The sequence below is a fragment of the Macaca nemestrina genome, chromosome 2, assembly GCF_043159975.1.
Source record: "Macaca nemestrina isolate mMacNem1 chromosome 2, mMacNem.hap1, whole genome shotgun sequence".
NCBI lineage: Eukaryota > Metazoa > Chordata > Mammalia > Primates > Cercopithecidae > Macaca > Macaca nemestrina.
Genome location: NC_092126.1, coordinates 189,962,630 through 189,982,751, shown reverse-complemented (window position 1 = coordinate 189,982,751; position 20,122 = coordinate 189,962,630). Strand labels below are relative to the sequence as shown.

The 20,122-nt window shown below is 35.9% G+C and overlaps 1 long non-coding RNA gene across 7 annotated transcripts in view; it reads left to right on the top strand.

Moving 5' to 3' along the window:
• Window positions 1-11,201: 11,201 nt before the first annotated feature.
• The window catches only part of LOC105477415 (uncharacterized), a 186,558-nt gene continuing 177,637 nt past the window's right edge, over window positions 11,202-20,122 (top strand). For all 7 annotated transcript variants that reach the window (XR_984641.2, XR_011620419.1, XR_011620421.1 and 4 more), the window contains exon 1: window positions 11,202-11,540. This is a non-coding gene — a long non-coding RNA (uncharacterized lncRNA). The remainder of the gene's footprint in view (window positions 11,541-20,122) is intronic.

The following is a 20,122-nucleotide window of genomic DNA, read 5'->3' as shown; positions in this document are numbered from 1 at the left end:
GCTACCATAGAAGAATGAAACTGGATCCTCATCTCTCACCTTATCCAAACATCAAATCAAGATGCATCAAAGACTTAAATCTAAGGCATGAAACCATAAAAGCTCTAGAAGGTAACATCAGAAAAACCCTTCTAAAAATTGACTTAGGTCTAAGACTTCATGACCAAAAACCTAAAAGCAAATACAACAAAACAGAGATAAATAGATGGGACTTAATTAAACTAAAAAGTATCTGCACGGCAAAATAAATAATCAGCAGAGAAAACACACAACCCACAGAATGGGAGAAAATCTTTGCAAACTATGCATCTGACAAAGGACTAATATCCAGAATTTATAAGGAACTCAAATCAGCAAGAAAAAAACAATCCCATCAAGAAGTGGGCTAAGTACATGAACAGACAATTCTCAAAAGAATATATATATATATGGCTAACAAATGTATGAAAAAGTGCTTAACATCACTAATCATCAGGGAAATGCAAGTTAAAACCAAGATGAGATACCACATTATAAAAATGTCTATAATTAAAAAGCCAAAAACGATGGAAGTTAGAGTGGATGTGGTGAAAAGGGAGCACTTTACTCTGCTGGTGCAAATGTAAATTCGTAAAACCACTGTGGAAAACTCTATGGAGATTTCTTAAATAACTAAAAGTAGAACTACCATTCACTCCAGCAATTCTCGCTACAGGGTACCTACCAAAAGGAAAAGAAGTCATTACATGAAAAAGACACGTGCACACACTTGTTTATGGCAGCACAATTCACAATTGTAAAGATATGGAACCAACCTAAGTGCCCATCAACCAAGGAGTGAAAAAAGAAAATGTGGTATATATACACCGTGGCATATTACTCAGCCATAAAAATAAATAATAACAATGTCTTTTGCAACAGCATGGATGGAGCTGGAGGCCATTAGCCTAAGTGAAGTAACTCAGAAATGAAAAGCCAAATATTATATATTCTCACTTATAAGTGGGAGCTAAGCTATGAAGGCACAAAGGCATAAAAATGATATAATGGACTTTGAGGAATCAGTGGTAGGGGGAAGGTTGGGAAGGAAGTGAAAAATAAAAGACTACGTATTGGGTACAGTGTATGCTACTTGGGTGACAGGTGCACCAAAATCTCAGAATTCACCACTAAAGAATGTATCCATGGGCTGGGCAAGGTGGCTGAGGCCTGTAATAGCAGCATTTTGGGAGGCCAAGTTAGGCAGATCACTTGGGTTCAGGAGTTCAAGACCAACCTGGCCAACATGGTGAAACCCCATCTCTAGTAAAAATACAAAAAAAATTAGCTGGATGTGGTGGTGCACACCTGCAATCCCAGCTACTCCAGAGGAGGAGGCTGAGGCACAAGAGTCACTTGAATCCAGTAGGTGGAGGTTGTAGTGAGGCGAGATGGTACTACTGCACTCCAGCCTGGGTGATGGAGTGAGACTCTTGTCTCAAAAACAACAACAACAACAAAAAATCCTTGTAATCCAAAACCACCTATACCCCCACAAAACTATTGAAATAAAAATAAAATTTTAAAAAAGTAAAGTACAATAACAATTAGAGATTTCATTAGATAGGGATATCTTTATTATTAGACAGAGATATCTCTATCATTAGATAAAGAATATCAATAGATACAATTAATGTTCTTCATGGCAAGATAGTATAACTTCTTAGCTTATCTTTTCACCATATAAAAATTATTTGCATATTTACTAGGGGCAAATATTCAGGTTAACATGTAACTTTTGAAAGTCTAAGACATTAATTATTAGGTAATAGCAGTCAAACAATGGCATAGTGTCCTAGAAAAGAAAAAAACATTCAGTGGCTCTAATAAACAATTCTTCAGTATGATACTGAAAGGAGCTGCTGTCATTCTTTTTGCCTTATTTTAAACTTTTAGATAATTCATCTTACAAGAAGTATGTCCCCATGTTGACTAGAAAGAGAAAAATATACAAGACAGAGAAAAGCCAAGGAGTGGAAAATAGCAATGTGTTTGGAGAACAAGTAATTTACTAATGATTGTGTATAAAATGTTAGATGCAGAAGAGGAGGTTGGATAGTTAGTATCGAAAAGCCACTTGTAAAATAAACAAAATTTTAAAAGCCCCCTGTGTGCCTGGCTAGGTAAGAAGTTTAGGCTTTATGTAAATATTAAGTTGTATCGTTTATGGGTTTTAAATAAAGATGAATACAGTTTTAGAGAGAATAGTGGAGAGCAAGGTAGCCCTGAAGGGAAATAGATTGCAAAAACTAATCTTGCATCTTTGTTTAGATCCATGCTTCTCTAGATTTAATGTGCATACAAATAAATCACCTTGGGGAACTTGTCAAAATTCATTTTTGTATTTAGTAGATCTGTGATGGTGCCTAAGATTCTACATTTCTAAAAAGCTCTCAGGTAATGCCCGTGCTGCTGGTTTATGAATTACACATGGAGTAGCAAGAATTAAGATCAGCAGTGTCTAACAGAAATATAATGTTTAGTGGCCATGTTCCAAATAAGTAAAAAATTAAAATTAATATAAAAATAGATTTTATTTTATCCAATATATTTAAAATATTAGCATTTCAGCATGTTATCAGTTTTTAAAAGATTGGTAATCAGATATTTTGCATTCTTCCCTTCATACTCAGTGTCAGATATCCAGCATGTCTTTTATATTTACAACATACTTCAATTCAGACTCTAAGTTTTCACTGGGAATATTTGATCTGCATTTTGCACTTCGATTTTATAAAACTTACCATTGAAAAAGTCTTATGTATGCAAGTTGAATGACACATACTCAAAATTTGTGTGATAACTGAATCAAATTTCCTTTTGGGAGTTTAAATCAATTAAAATTAACTAAAATTAAATATTTGGTTTCTCAGTTGCGTTAGCCACATTTCAAGTGCTCAGAAACCAAAAAAGAATACTGCAGGTATAGATGATAAGAGTCGAACAAGTACAGTAGTGCTATGCTATAGAATTAAAGTGGTATATTAAGGTAAGAAAGTGTAAAGAATAAGTCAAAAAATACTCAAAAATGTAGTGAAAAAAGCAGGAGACAGTCCTTATTTAATTCTTATAGCTCAAGAGAGCCTATTGCGTACATTTCTTCCCAATTCCGTATTCAGTAATGTTACAACGATAGCTTGAATTTGGCCAAGATGAGTGTATTTACAACATAAATATTAGCAAATGCTCCCTTTCCTCTTCCAGAACCCATTGTTAAACATTACCAGCACATCACTAGAGTTCAGATATCTGAGGGATCAGATTTGTTTATTCCCATTTTCTAAAATTTAATAGGTTTTCATTATAATAAAATCCATAAAATCCTATAATATCCTACATGATCTGGCTTTAGTCTACCTCTCTAAAACCATCTACATTATGATATTAGATTACTTTGCTCTTCCTTCAATATGCCAAGCATATTACAACTTACAAATCTCATCGCTTGTTGAACATTCTCCCTACCTATCTGTGAATTTCATTCTAATACATATCATTTGCTCAAAGACTCAAATTCCTGAAAAGCCTTCAGAAACCACCAGTTCTTCCTTACCAATTAGTGATTAACTATCTCTATACTTGCTTTATTTTTCTTCCTAGAATTAAACACAACCTGAGATAACATTTTTTTTAAAATTTGTTTATCTATTTATTGTCTGTCTCTGGAAATGTGAGCTCTTTGAGAACTTACTTGGTTTTGTTCTGATGCCTCAAGCTCCTAGAGCATTGCATGATACCAATGGCATTCAATAACAATTTGACACGTGGAAATAACTAAATAAATGAATTTACTTAAGTAGGACCTATAATCCATGGATTTGGTAAAAGATTGGCTATGGGGGCTAAAGGAGTAGGTAGAGCTAAAGGAGTAGGTAGTTTCCCAGCTTTGATTGTTAAGAAGGCATTCAGTAAATAAGATAATAAACACAATAGGAAGAAAAAATGTGGACATGAGTATTACCAGTTCATCTTTGATCATTCTGGGTTTAAGTTCCTATGGAAACTACCAATAGAGAAGTCAAATAGGACATTCAATATGCAAGTCTGAATTTTGGGAAAGAGACAAAATCTCTGAGATTTGATAACTATTTCTTACAGGTAGCACTTAAAAATCATGTAAGATCACGTAGAAAGTTGATGACAAATGAAGATAAGAAAGTTAAGTGTGAAATTCTGTACAACACCAAAAGTAAGGTGGCAACTAGAAGTAATAAACATGTGAGAAAAAGTCATAAAACAAAGAAAATACCAAAACAGTATAGAATCCAGGAGACAGTCATAATTTATTCTTATACAATCAAAAATGCCATTTTTGCCTTACGACAAATGTCAGGCATTATAATATGAGGTATTCAAGCAGGGATAAGATAGAATTCCTGCTAGATTTCAGAAGAAGAAGGACGGGGCAGAAAATACCCATAATTAATCTGAAAGACTTACTGGTTGAATAACGGTTTAGAGTACAGGATGAGGCTGGGTATAAATCCTTCTGACTTAGCCCTCTTTTCCCCACAATCAACAGAACTTCTCAGGCCTTCCAACCTGTGAGTCCTGAATGAAAGAAAAAGTCTAAGTGGTAAAACTAGAGAATTAGGGTGCCTGAATATCTTCTGTAGGATCTTCCTCTGAAAGATATAACAGAAAATGACAGTGTCAAATCAATGTAGGACTTGAGGAACAACCAGTGATTACATGAGTGAGTCAGATGATTCCCTGGAGCACCAAAGTCCAAACTCGGAGAGCACTGCTGATTAGACAATTGAAGAACTACTGCAGCAGAACTTATAGGATCTCAGGAGACCTAGCAGAGGGTGTCAGAGCCATGACAAGAAACAGGATTTTATGAAATATAGTCCTCAGATCACTTTTGATCTTGGGAACTATGTGGAAGCTCTGCAACTTGGCAAGTAGGTTCCATTCATTTATGCAACTCAGGACCAGCCCAAGCTGTTAAAATGATTTTCACGGGTCCATACATTTGATAGGAGTCAAAGCAGACATTTGGGCTCTGTCACAATATTTTTAATTTTTTAAAATAAAAGTTTAAAAAATATTTTTTAAAATAAAAGTTTTTGCATATCTGTTAGAAGTAATTGGTCTAAAGTGTGGAGTCCTATCTGTTTCCAGATGCCCTTATCAGTCAGATTTGGACACCCTTATTGGTCTGATTTGTCTACTTATTGGCTCTACAATAAGATGGTGATTTATTCTATTCTTATATAATTTATTCTTATATGTTATGCCTATTCATTTTTGTAACTTCATACCTGCAAATAGTGGTTGCTTAATGTATATTTTTTGAATCTTTAAAAAAAAAAAAAAAAAAAAAAAAGATTTGTTCTGTTTATACCTGTAGAGAACTAGCCAAGAATGTCTCGAGGGGACTCCTCAGTGGCAAACTGAGATACAACCCACAGCGATGTTGGAGCTGATATAAATTCAATCTGAAATTGCATTTTTCAACTGAAAATGGGGAAAAATTAAATTTAAAAATTCAGAATAAGTGAATACTGCCTTTAACTTGAATCACTAAGCTATATATTTTTTTTATGTCTACATCTGTACATTCACTTGGGAGTACTCTGGTTATTATAAAAAAAGTCTGTCAGTTAAAGCAGAGATCAAAATACAAATTGTAACACACAGAAACGTTACATGAATTTGTTTCACTCCCTGGAGAACTTTAGGTTCATAAAAAGCAATGAATGGATTACATAAAGACATAAATATGCTCCTGCATTTTCATCTCTGACAGATATATTCTTATTGCAATGCAGTCTTTAAAACTACACCACCTTGGGCCATGAGCTCATCAGAGCTCTCAAGCTCAGTGGGGTCAAATCTGGTTAATGTTTGGAAGGGTGAGCTCCAAGGAAAATCCAGGTGCAAGAGGATATAATGCTAGTAATTCAATAGATGACATGGTTTCCTTTAAGTCACTAATAAGCAATTCTCCCTTAAGGCCATTATCAGACACCATGCTACTGGAGGTTTCTTTGTAAAGATTTAATATATGTGGACATTTAAGATCTCATAAATTCTTTTATATTCTCTTTATTCTCTTGATAATCATTCCAAACTTAACATTTTTTTCCCAATTTTGTGGCAAGATATACATAAAATAAAATATGTCATCTCAACCATTTTTAAATGTATAATTCGATGATATAATACATTCATATTTTGGGCAACCATCACAACCATTTATTTCTAGAACTCTTTATTTTGTAAAGCTGAGACTCTATACCCATAAACAATACTTCCCCATTCTCTCTTTTTCCAGCCTGGGGCAACCACCATTTTACTTTCTATTTCTATGATTCTGATTATGTACTTGATAAAAGCAGAATCATACAATGTTTGTCTACTAAGCATAAAGTCCTCAGGATTTATTCTTTTCACAACAAATGTCAGAATTGCCTTCCTTGTTTTTTGTTTTTTTTTTTTTGAGATGGACTCTCGCTCTGTCACCCAGTCTGGATGGTACGATCTCGGCTCACTGCAACTTCCACCTCCCAGGTTCAAGCAATTCTCCTGTCTCAGGCTCCTGAGTAGCTGGGATTACAGGCATCTGCCACCTCGCCCAGCTAACTTTTGTATTTTAGTAGAGACAGGGTTTCACTATGTTGGCATGTTGGCCGGGCTGGTCTTGAACTCCTGACCTCAGGTGATCCTCCCGCCTCAGCCTCCCAAAGTGTTGGAATTACAGGCATGAACCACCATGCCTGGCCAGAATTGCCTTCCTTATTAAAGCCGAATAATATTCCATTGCACATGTATACCACATTTTGCTCATTCCTTCATTCGCTGATGAACATTTGGGTTTCTTTTACATTTTAGCTGTTGTGACTAATGCTGCTATGAACATGCATATACAAATATCTCTTTGTAACCCCGCTTTCAGTTCTTCTGCATATGTACCCAGGAGTGTAATTGCTAGATCATATGATAATTCTACTTTTAAGTTTTTGATAAGTGGCCATACTGTCTTCTATATCATTTTATGTCTCCACTAAGGATGCAAAGGGTTTCAAATTCTCTACATCCTCACCAACACTTAGTTTCTGTTTTTTGTTTGTTTGTTTTGTTTTTTTTTCATCTTATGATTGTTTTATAGTAGTCAGCCTAATAGGTTACAAGTAGTATTTCATTATGTTTTTGATCTGCTTTTTCCTAATGGGATGCTGAGCATCTTTCCATGTGCTTATCGGTCATTTGACATCTTCTCTGGAGAAATGTCTATTCATATCTTTTGCCCATTTTTGAATGATTGTTTTCTATTGTTAAGTTTTAGAGTTCTCTTCATATTTTGGATATTGACCCTTATCAGATGTATGATTTTAAAATATTTTCTCCCATTCTGTAGATTTTTTTCTCTGTTGATAGTATCCCTCAATGCACAGAAGTTTTAAACTTTCATGAAGTCAAGTTTGTCTATTTTTTCTTATTATATGTGCCTTTGCTATCATAGGTAAGAAAGTGTTTACAAATCCAGTGTCATGAAGCTTTTGCCCTTTATTTTCTTCTGAGTTTTCTAGTTTTTGCCTCGTTTAGGTTTTTAATCCATTTTTGAGTTAATTTTTGTATATGGTGTTAAAGATCCAACTTTGTTCTTTTGAATAGAGATATACAATTTTCCCTGCACCTTTATTGAAAAGACTGTCCTTTCCCCCATTGCATGGTCTTGGAGTCCTTGATGAAAAGCATTTGACCATTTATGAAAAGGTTTCTTTCAGGACTCACTTTCTTCTTTCTTTGTTCTATATGTTCCTCTTTATGGCAGTACAATACTGTTTTGATTATTGTAGTTTTATACTAAGTTTTGAAATCAGAAGTTGTTAGTCATCCAATTCTGCTCTTGTTTTTCAGTACTGTTTTGTGTATTAAGGATTCCTTAAGATTGCATGTAAGTTTCAGGAGGTCTTTTTCTATTTCTACAAAAAGTGTCATTGGGACTTTGATAAATATTGCATTAAATTTATAGATTGCTTCAGGTAGCATTTACATCTTAATAATATAAAGTCATCCAATCAATGAAAATCAAATGTGTTTTCATTTATTTACGTCTTATTTAATATCTCTTAGCAATGTTTTATGGTTTTCACTGTACAAGTCTTACAACTTCTTGGTTAGTTCCTAAGTACTTTATTCTTTTTGATGCTATTATAAAGAGAACTTTTTTTACAATTTTCTTTCTTTTCAGCTTATTCATTGTTAGTGTACAGAAATGCAATAGATTTTTTTTTTTTTTTGTGGTGACTTTGTATCCTGTTCCTTTGCCAATTGTTTTCTAGTTCTAACCAATATTAATGTGGACTCTTTAGGACTTTAACACATAAGATCACATTATCTGCAAACAGAAATGATTTTATTTCTTCCTTTTCAATTTGAATGCCTATTATTTCCTTTTCTTGCCCAATAGCGCTGGCTAGACTTCCAGCACTATGTTGAATAGAAGTGGTGAAAACAGGCATCCTTGCTTCGCTCCTGATCTTAAAGGAAAAAAAAAACATTCAGTCTGTCCCCAAAAAGTGTGACGTTCTCTTGGGCACTTGGGTCACTTCCACATTTGAAGGGTTGAAGGGTTTCAATTTCTCCACATTTTCAACAACAGTGAGATTTTCATGTATGAATTTTGTTATGTTGAAGTGGTTTACTTCTATTCTTGGTTTGTTGATTTTTTTAATAAAAGGGAGTTAAATTTTGTTAGTTTTTTTCTTGTATCGTGATATAATTATGCGTAGTTTTTGTGCTTCATTCTGTTAGTGTGGTCTGATACATCAGTTGATTTTCATATGTTAAGCCCCATTTATAGTCCAAGAATAAATCCCACTTGGTAATGGTGTATAAATCTTTTAATATTCTTTGAATTCCATTTGCTAGTATTTTGTAGAGGATTTTTGCATTAATGTTTATAAGAAAATTAGCTTATAGTTTTCTTTTCTTGTAGTATCATTGTCTGGCTTTGGTATCAGGGTAATGCTGGCTCCATAGGATGAATTAGAAAGTACTCCCTCCTCTTTTTTTTTTTTTTCTAATTTTCTTGGAAAAGCGTGAAAAGAACTGGGGTTAGTTGTTCTTTAAATATGTGGTAGATTCACCATTGAAGCCATTAGGTCCAGAGCTTTTACTATATTTTATTTTTTGTCTGGAGATTTTTTTTTTTATTTACTGATTTAATCTTACTATTTATAGATCTATTCAGATTTTTCATTTCTTTTAGTCATGGTAGGTTGTGTGTTTCTAGGAGTTTGTCCATTTCATAGAGGTTATCCAATTTCTTCTTATACCATTGCTCACAGTACTCTCTAATAATGTTTTTTATTTTTGTATAATTTGTAGCAGTGTCCCAGCTTCATTTCTGATTTTAGTAATTTGAGGCTTCTCTCTTTTTTCTTAGTCCATCTTGCTCAAGATTTGTCAATTTTGTTGATATTTTTAAAGAACTAAACCCAACATAACTGACTGATGGGGGTGATTACTTGCTAGGATGGCTATTTTTATGTCAACTTGACTAAGTCAAAGAGTTCCAAGATATTTGGCTATGTTATTCTGGGTGTGTCTCTGAGGATGTTTCTGGATAAGATAAATATTTGAACTGGTGGACTGAGTAAAGCAAATTGCCCTCTCTACGTGGGTGAGCTTCTTCTAATCCACTGAAGGCTAAACAGAACAAAAAGGCTAAATAAAGGAGAATTCATTTCCTTTGTCTTAAATGTCTTCCAGCCAGGTCATCAATCTTCTCCTGCCTTGAAACTTAGACTCAGATGAGAATTTTCACCATCAGCTTTCTTGTTTCTCAGGCGTTTGGACTCAGACTAAAACTATACCATCAGCTCTCCCAGGTGTCTGTAGCTTGCCAGTCTTGGAACTTCTCAGCCTCCACAATCATGGGAGCCAATTTTTTATTGTAAATCTCTTTCTATATACAGAACTGATTGTTTCTGTTCTTCTGGGGAACCCTGACTAACACACATATTATATCTACCTTAGCATACCCAGTAGTTCTGACATTCCTACTTTATTTAATGTGGGCCGTTACCTTCTTAAATTTCCAAAAGCCATCTTGGCAAAATGTTAGCGCCCTCTCTGACAATCATTTCCAGGGAGATTAGCTTATTCTAGGAGAGAATTTCCTATGTTAAATATTCCTTTATCAAACATTATGTTCTGTCTCAGCAATCCTGCAACCTTCAACTCTATCTACTGCTACCCATACCCTCCTAGCTTTGACAATGAATATTGGCTAGGCCACAGTTTTTGGGGTATAGTTCCTTTCCTATCTTGGCAGGTTCACCACTTCTTGGGCCTGTAAATTATTGAAGGTGCATGACTTGACCTACTAGTTGATCTGGGGACAACACGGGAAGGCGAGTATGGATTTTGAGGCAGGTTCATGTTGCAAATTTTCTTCAAGCAAGAGGTACACTAGCCTTTAATAAGGACTGAACTATATGTCCAGAGAGTTTAGGGGATTTAAAAGTTTTAAAAGCAAAGTGTCTTTTTCTTTTTCTAATTTTTGTCTGCTTTGATTTGGAAGTTCTCTGTGTATCATTAAGGCCTCAACTAAAGCTTTGACCTTGGCATAGAAGGCTTGAGGAATTGATAATTTACATTTCTGTACACCCCTCTATTGCTTTTATTATTAACTCCTAAGCCTGGACTTTAGTTTTTCTGCATGCAAGAGATAAAGAACTTTCTAAAATCCTGCCGAGGAGGCCATCTACCATTCACATTTTCCATTTACTTGGTGATTGCATCCTCAGGCTGTCATTCACTATACTAGTGGGACAATGATACTTAACAAAGCCTGTCTAATTCCATTGTTGTCATAATTAATAAATTTTCTCAAACCTTCACCTTACTGAAATTTTACAGATAATCTATCCTAATTGGCTATCAGTAAAATTTTAACAATTGCACTGCTACAATACACCGGGGCAATTAGTGTTCTATCCACTACAAAAGTAAGGGCATTCATTATTAGTTGACCAGCAGTTGGTCTACATCTCACATCTCACTTTAGAATCCACTCTCTTGGACTAATCTAGCACTGGTTGTCTTACGTCAGATTTCCTGGGATATAGATTTTGAAACAGAGTTTTTCATGTAGAGCCTTTACCTAGGGATGCCAATGATATCAACAATTCTGGAGGAGTCAAGGAAGAAATGTACACTGCAGGGGCCTTTGAAAACAGTATGCTGAGAATAGATAGGGCTCAAGGACAGTATCTCCAATTGAACTTTTAATGAACTCCCGTAGGCGCCAAGAAGGCGGGCAGATAAGGAAGAGCACAAAAACAAGGAATTGAGTAGAAGGTTACATGTGGGAAAAGAAAGTTTGTTTTGCATTGCATTCTTTCTGCTGACGTGGGGTTTATGGAGTATAAATAAAGTGAGGCGGAGGCTCTGAGCGCGGCCGCCATGTTCTCTGTGTGTCTTTGTCTTTTGTGTGTTCTTTCATTCTCCACCACCCCCGGCACGGACCCCAACAAGTGGCGCAGCGAGCAGGGTCAGCATGGGTGAGTAGGGGAGAACAAGAAGGGGAACCCCCTAGGGGCGGGTAAGGCTCAGATATTGTTAAGGGGAACCTTCTTAAGCTTTCATTATGGGAATTCCATCTCTCTGGCCTCAGAATATTTATGGCTGTTTCAAGGACTCTTGCTGTCTATAGGAGTAGAAGTGAAAGATAAAGACTTTGCCGGGCGCGGTGGCTCAAGCCTGTAATCCCAGCACTTTGGGAGGCCGAGACGGGCGGATCACGAGGTCAGGAGATCGAGACCATCCTGGCTAAAACGGTGAAACCCCGTTTCTACCTAAAAATACAAAAAACTAGCCGGGTGAGGCGGCGGGCGCCTGTAGTCCCAGCTACTCGGGAGGCTGAGGCAGGAGAATGGCCTGAACCCGGGAGGCGGAGCTTGCAGTGAGCTGAGATCCGGCCACTGCACTCCAGCCTGGGCAACACAGCAAGACTCCATCTCAAAAAAAAAAAAAAAAAAAAGAAAGAAAGAAAAAGACTTTGAAGTGATTGTTTGCCCATGTTGAACAACATTGTTACTGGTTTCAGTATCAGACTAAAGTGCAGCTGAATTGCAGAGAATGGTTACAGGTAGTAAAAACTCTGCTTAGAGCTCTCCAGTTAGGGGATATTATGCCTCTAAAATTGTGGACCTTGTGTGACTCTATTACTCAGACATTAGAGTTACTTGAGACTGATTCAGAGTGTGGTAATGTAGCCACAGGAGGAAAGGTATCTGAGGATTTGGAAAAAAAAATAAATCTGAAATGAAGCCCATTTGTGCCAGGATAACAGAGGATGAGGGGGGTAGCAAAAGGGGGAGAAGAGAAAAAGCCAGCTCTTCCTTCTTCTAAGGGAAATTCTGACATGCAGTGTATTATGGAAATGCTTCAACAAATATTACAGATATATTCTTCTAATTCACCTTTGCGAGCTTTCCCTGTTTCTTTTCCTTCTGCCCTGTTAAAAGAGGATTTTCCAGAGCCTCCAACCCCCCGGCTTCCTTATCTTTACCTTTGTTTGGCAAAGTTGAAGCCCTGTTCACATCAGACATACTTTAAATTTATACTAAACACCTGTTTAATATGTCAAAACCAGTGTATATGTATATCTTGTTGTTTGTTAAAATATTATGAGTATTTCAATAGTCAATAAATAAGCACATTAATATTAACTATTAATATTAATATAGTATTAATAACCCCAGCTAGGAAATTGTTATGTTATAGGGGTGCATAGGTTCCACCAATTTACACTCCAAACAGAAGTTGAGTATTCGAGCTGCTTAACATATTAACTACCTCTTGATATTTTCTGTGTTTTTAAATTTTAACCATTGTATTGTGTATGTAATGATTCTCAATTTGGTATTAATATACATATTTCCTAGTGAGTAATGATGTTAGACATATAGGTTTATTGTCATTTCTTTGTTCTGCTACTTTTGGTTGGGTTATTTGCCTTTTCTTATTAATATGTTGAGATTCTTTATATTTGGGGATATGAGTATTATTATATATTATATATACTTTTAATTAAAAAAAATTTTTAAGGAGCTGGATCTGTTTCCAATTATTTGTGCTTCTTTTGCTCCTAATGCTCAGTTTTCAAATGGTGGCAATAATGTCCAATTTATTGCCTTACAAATTAAATTTTTAAAAAGAAATGAAAGCTGCCATTTCTAACTATGGACCTCAATCTCCTTTTATCCTTGGTCTTCTTGATATTTTTTCATCAGAAAATTTGATAATTCCTATAGACTGGAAGACTTTGGGGAAGGCTTTTCTTGATCGTTCTCAGTGGTTACAATTGCACAGCTGGTAAATGAACAAGGCACATGTACAGGCTAGGAAAAGTTATGTGTTATTCCCCTGGACCCACTGAGGAACAACTCACAGGCACGGACCCCAACAGTACACAGAGTAACAGAAAAGAGGCCTCAGCAAATCTCGTGAATGTCCCTTTAGAGTAACGCCCCTAGGAATAGTAGACTAGATTTTTATGTCCCTGTGTCGCCAGTCTAGGTGTTATCAAACTTTTTTTCTATAAAAATCAAGCAGTAAAACTTTTAGACTTTGTTCTATAATGATTAAGTAGAGAATATTTTAGGCTTTTGGGGTCACATTCATTCTCTGTCACATATTCTCTCCCTCTTCTTTTTCTTTCTTCCTGTATGAAAACACTTAAAAATGTTAAATTTATTTTTATCTTTTGAATCCTATAAAAACAAAGTTGGTGTGTGGCCATATTTTACTTATCTGAGAAAAGTCAACAAGTATGTGCTTCCTTCAGGAAGGGGATGTGACGTTGAGTTACTTAGTTCTTGTGAAGCTGAATAAATTCTTGCACAAAGACTCATCTTGGTTGTTCAATCTTCAACACTTATAGAAGCTGTGGGTAATGAGTAACCCAATCTTGATTAGAGAATTTACATGATACATCATTAAATATAGTCTCCATGAGAGCTCTATTCTAGCAAGAGAAATAGACAATAGACCGTTAAATAAATAAGTGCATAATTATGGCCAGACGTAGTGGCTCACGCCTGTAATCCCAGCACTTTGGAAGGCCAAGGAGGGTGGATCACTTAAGGTCAGAAATTCGAGACCAGCCTAGCCAACATGGTGAAACTCCATCTCTACTAAAAATACAAAAAATTGCCAGGCGTGGTGGCGTGTGCCTGTAATCCCAGCTACTCGGGAGGCTGAGACGGGAAAATCGCTTGAACCCGGGAGGTGTAGGTTGCCGTGAACTGAGATCACACCACTGCACTCCAGCCTGGGCAACAGAGTGAGACTCCATCTCAAAAAATAAATACATTCATACATACATAAGTATGAAGTTATAAATGCTCTGGAAAAAATAGAGAGCAAAGTAAGGAGGATCAGATATAGGAGATAGGTTTCACTTACATAATATAGTTGGGCAAACATCTTTAAGATGGTTAAGTATGTGATTTTAATAAAGACACAATTAAACTGACATATTAAATCTATAGTTTGAGGTGTTTTGATAGCTGTATACAGTTGTACAAATACCATCACAATTAAAATACAGAACACATCCATTATTTCCTCTCTGCCAAAATTGCCTTTTGTCTCTGTAGACCATCCTTTTGACCCATCCTAAGTCCTTGGCAAACACTGTCATGTTTTTTCTCCCTATAAAGTTTTGTCTTTTCCAGAATGCATGTAAATGGAATCTTGTAGTCTTCTGCCACTTAACACATGCTTTTGAGATTCATCCGTGCTATTTTATGTATCAACAATTTATTGTTTTTTATGGCTGAATAATATCCTATTAAATGGATGTACCACAACTTGTTTATCTAATTACCAGTTGATGGATATTTGGGTTGTATAAGTTTTTCCTTTTTTTTTTTTTTTGCTGTTAAGAATATAGCTTATATGAACAATTGCATGCAGGTCTTTATGTGCACGTTTTCATTTCTTTCAGGTAAAATACCTTGGACCAAAATAGAAGGGTCATAAGTGTTTTACGTCCATAAGAAACTGCTAAGAGTTTTCGAACATGAGTATCCAATTTTGCATTCCCAGCACCAACATCTAGTTGCTCAAATTCTGAGCATCATTAAGCATTGTCAATCTTTAAAAATTTTCACCATTGCAGTGGTTACATGATATTTCAGCTACGACTTTCATTTGCATTTTCTCAGCAGATTCTCAAGTGCTTTTTAGCCATTTGCATTTTCTTAAAGCTAAAGATGTCTGCTGAAACACTTTGCACATTTTATTATTGCTTTTCTGTGCTTTTATTCTTGAGTTATAAAAGCTGTTTACATATTTTGGATGCAAATCTGGCATTTGATATGTGTTTTGCAAATCGTTTTTCCAGTTTGTGACTTCTCTTTTCCCTTTACCTAACAGCAACTTTCAAAGAAGAAAAGTTTTTAATGAGATGGAGATGTGTGTGTGTGTGTGTATATATATATGTGTGTGTGTGTGTATATAAAATATATATAATATATATATTTTATATATATATGTATGTGCGTGTGTGTGTGTGGCTTATGCTTGGTTTTGTCCCAAGTAACATCTGCCTAGTGCAAAATCACACACACACACACACACACACACACACACACACACACACACACACACACAAATCATAATTTTTTAACTCCTGAAGTTTTATAGTTACAGCTCTTCCATTTGGGTGGATGGTTGCTATCAAGCTTTATTTTTTTTTTTTTTTGAGGCGGAGTCTCACTCTGTCGCCCAGGCTGGAGTGCAGTGGCTGTGATCTCGGCTCACTGCAAGCTCTGCCTCCCGGGTTCACGCCCTTCTCTTGCCTCAGCCTCCCCAGTAGCTGGGACTACAGGCCCCCGCCACCACACCCGGCTAAATTTTTGTATTTTTTTAATAGAGACGGGGTTTCACCATGTTAGCCAGGATGGTCTCGATCATTAGCCAGGATGGTCTCGATCTCCTGACCTTGTGATCCACCCGCCTCGGCCTCCCAGAGTGCTGGGATTACCGGCATGAGCCACTGCGCCTGGCCATCAAGTTGGTTTTTATATATTAACATCTAATTTTTAAATGCTGTTTGTTGGAAGACAAGACTTCTACAACTGAATTACATTGGGACCTTTGTAAAATAAATGTGTGGTTCTATTACCAGACTATTTTTTCTATTTTATCTATATATATGTCTATTTTTATGTCTCGACTACTGCCTCTTTTACCTTTATGAGTTTGTATGTGTGTATTCAGGAGGATGGTATGACTACTGATGGGAAGGTAGAGTATATTTTAAAGCAATATGGTAAGATTTATTTATTTATTTATTTATTTATTTATTTATTCGATTATACTTTAAGTTCTAGGGTACATGTGCATAACGTGCAGGTTTGTTACATATGTATACTTCAGCACACATGTTGGTGTGCTGCACCCATCAACTCGTCAGCACCCATCAACTCATCATTTACATCAGGTATAACTCCCAATGCAATCCCTCCCCCCTCCCCCCTCCCTGTGATAGGCCCCGGTGTGTGATGTTCCCCTTCCCAAGTCCAAGTGATCTCATTGTTCAGTTCCCAACTATGAGTGAGAACATGCGGTGTTTGGTTTTCTGTTCTTGCGATAGTTTGCTGAGAATGATGGTTTCCAGCTACATCCATGTCCCTACAAAGGACATGAACTTATCCTTTTTTATAGCTGCATAGTATTCTGTAGTGTATATGTGCCACATTTTCTTAATCCAATCTGTCACTGATGGACATTTGGGTTGATTCCAAGTCTTTGCTATTGTGAATAGTGCCACAATAAACATACGTGTGCATGTGTCTTTATAGCAACATGATTTATAATCCTTTGGGTATATACCCAGTAATGGGATGGCTGGGTCATATGGTACTTCTAGTTCTAGATCCTTGAGGAATCGCCATACTGTTCTCCATAATGGTTGAACTAGTTTACAATCCCACCAACAGTGTAAAAGTGTTCCTATTTCTCCACATCCTCTCCAGCACCTGTTGTTTCCTGACTTTTTAATGATCGCCATTCTAACTGGTGTGAGATGGTATCTCATTGTGGTTTTGATTTGCATTTCTCTGATGGCCAGTGATGATGAGCATTTTTTCATGTGTCTGTTGGCTGTATGAATGTCCTCTTTTGAGAAATGTCTGTTCATATCCTTTGCCCACTTTTTGATGGGGTTGTTTGTTTTTTTCTTGTAAATTTGTTTGAGTTCTTTGTAGGTTCTGGATATTAGCCCTTTGTCAGATGAGTAGATTGCAAAAATTTTCTCCCATTCTGTAGGTTGCCTGTTCACTCTGATGGTAGTTTCTTTTGCTGTGCAGAAGCCCTTTAGTTTAATTAGATACCATTTGTCTATTTTGGCTTTTGTTGCCATTGCTTTTGGTGTTTTAGACATGAAGTCCTTGCCCATGCCTATGTCCCGCATCTCCAAGACAATCCTAAATCAAAAGAACAAAGCTGGAGGCATCACGCTACCTGATTCAAACTATACCACAAGGCTACAGTAACCAAAACAGCATGATACTGGTACCAAAACAGAGATATAGACCAATGGAACAGAACAGAGTCCTCAGAAATAATACCACACATTTACAGCCATCTGATCTTTGATAAACCTGAGAAAAACAAGAAATGGGGAAAGGATTCCCTATTTAATAAATGGTGCTGGGAAAATTGGCTAGCCATAAGTAGAAAGCTGAAACTGGATCCTTTCCTTACTCCTTATATGAAAATTAATTCAAGATGGATTAGAGACTTAAATGTTAGACCTAATACTATAAAAACCCTAGAAGAAAACCTAGGTAACACCATTCAGGTAAGATTTATTTATTTAGAGATATTATCTGACAAAAATAAAGCAATAATATACATTCAATAGAAGTCCCAGGCACGTGCATTTTTCGTCATACTTTAACATTAAAATTGAACAAGGTAGGCTAGATATATACATAATTTCAAAGTAAGAATTTTTAAGCATAAACCTTAGTATTATTCACAAACAGGTTTTAACTGTATCAGAATGACAACATTCCTTACCAATGCTTTCTTACATTAATTCCTCAAGTATTTATTGAAATTTAGATATTCACTGCATTGTGTTTGAAGATAGAACTCTAACAATGATTCATCTCTGTCCTCAAGGTTTTTAGAGTAGTAAGAAAATATATGCATATATCATAAAAATGTGTGGTAAGTACTGTGAGCATGTAATCTTTGCACTGAATTCAGAAAGGCTATTCAAAGAAAAGATGCTAGTGTTAAATTCAAAAGAATAAGTATAATTTTTTTCTAATCAATCACTAGACTAAATTTTATTGGTTGAAGGTGAAAGGTTTGTATATTTTTTGTTTTGTTTGTGTTTTTGAATCCCCTGAAGTGCAGTTTTGTATCTGTCATTCACAGTACATAGTGACAACAAAGATGAGTTAGATGCTTTCTTCAATAAATTCCTAAAAATATAGTGTTCTATTCCCTTTAAATGCATAAAGATTGGTCAAGCAACTTTTTATCTTTATTTTAAAAATGAGTAATAGAAGATTGATACCTACTTACCCTGGACCTAATAAATATTCAAACCCAGTACTATCTGGTTAATTATTTTATCAGAAGATATTTCAGAAGCTCAAAAAATATATGAATGCGTTATCCAGTGTGGCTTTCTCTTGAGTAGTAATTTATACTTTGGTAAGTTCCGCCTGCCTTTAGATGACAATGATGAAGATATAGTACAAGGAAGCCACGATTTATCACAAATGATACACACAGTGAACTACTGGAGAAGCACAGAATAAGATGAAAAGGATCCAAGGATTCCTCTCTCATTATATTGAGTCTTAAATATTGTTTCAGTTTTCCCTCCTAGTCTACCACTGCCACTTAGTAAATTATTTAAATGGCAGGGACTGGACATAATATTCAAAAACTAATTGTGGTTACTGTAGGATGTGAAAGATAGGAGAAAGGAAAGGATAGAGAGAGATTGGTTAACTGATACAAAATTACAACTAAATAGAAGGAATAAGTTCTGGCGCTCCATGGCTCTATAAGATGAGTATAGCTAATACTAATGTATTATATAGTTTCAAAAGCTTGTAGAGATTTTGAATGTTCCCAACATAAAGAAATGACACATACTTGAAATGATGGATATGCCAATTACACTGATTGGATCCTTAAACATTGTGTACATATATCAAAATATCACACTGTGTTTCATAAACATGTACAATTACTATATGTCAATGAAAAATAAAAGAAAAAAGAATACACTTTGGGGATTTACACCTTTCACTAAAAAATAAAAACTTAATCATGGCCTAAAAATTTTTAAGACATTGTAGGAAACTGTTGCCCAATGCACTAGATAAATATGATGTTCAGAACTCACATCAAATTGCCATTCTCTCTTTTTTTGTTAATATTTTAAAACACACACCGGGGCCTATCATGGGGAGGGGGGAGGGGGGAGGGATTGCATTGGGAGTTATACCTGATGTAAATGATGAGTTGATGGGTGCTGACGAGTTGATGGGTGCAGCACACCAACAAGGCACAAGTATACATATGTAACAAACCTGCACGTTATGCACATGTACCCTACAACTTAAAGTATAATAATAATAAATAAATTTAAAAATATATATATATTATACCACCTTTTATATATAGTAACCTTGTAAGAGTAAACTATATTTGTTCCTTCCTAGTGCTTACGAAATTGTTGTAATTCACTTGGTTCCTACATGTTATGTATCTCACACATATCTATTTTTGTTTTAAGCAGTCAGTTATATATCAAAGGGATTAAAAATAAGGAAAAGTATTAAACTTAAAAAAGAAAAAAAAGGCCGGGCGCGGTGGCTCAAGCCTGTAATCCCAGCACTTTGGGAGGCCGAGGTGGGCGGATCACAAGGTCAGGAGATCGAGACCACAGTGAAACCCCGTCTCTACTAAAAATATAAAAAAAAATTAGCCGGGCGCGGTGGCGGGCGCCTGTAGTCCCAGCTACTCAGGAGGCTGAGGCAGGAGAATGGCGTGAACCCAGGAGGCGGAGCTTGCAGTGAGCCGAGATCGCGCCACTGCA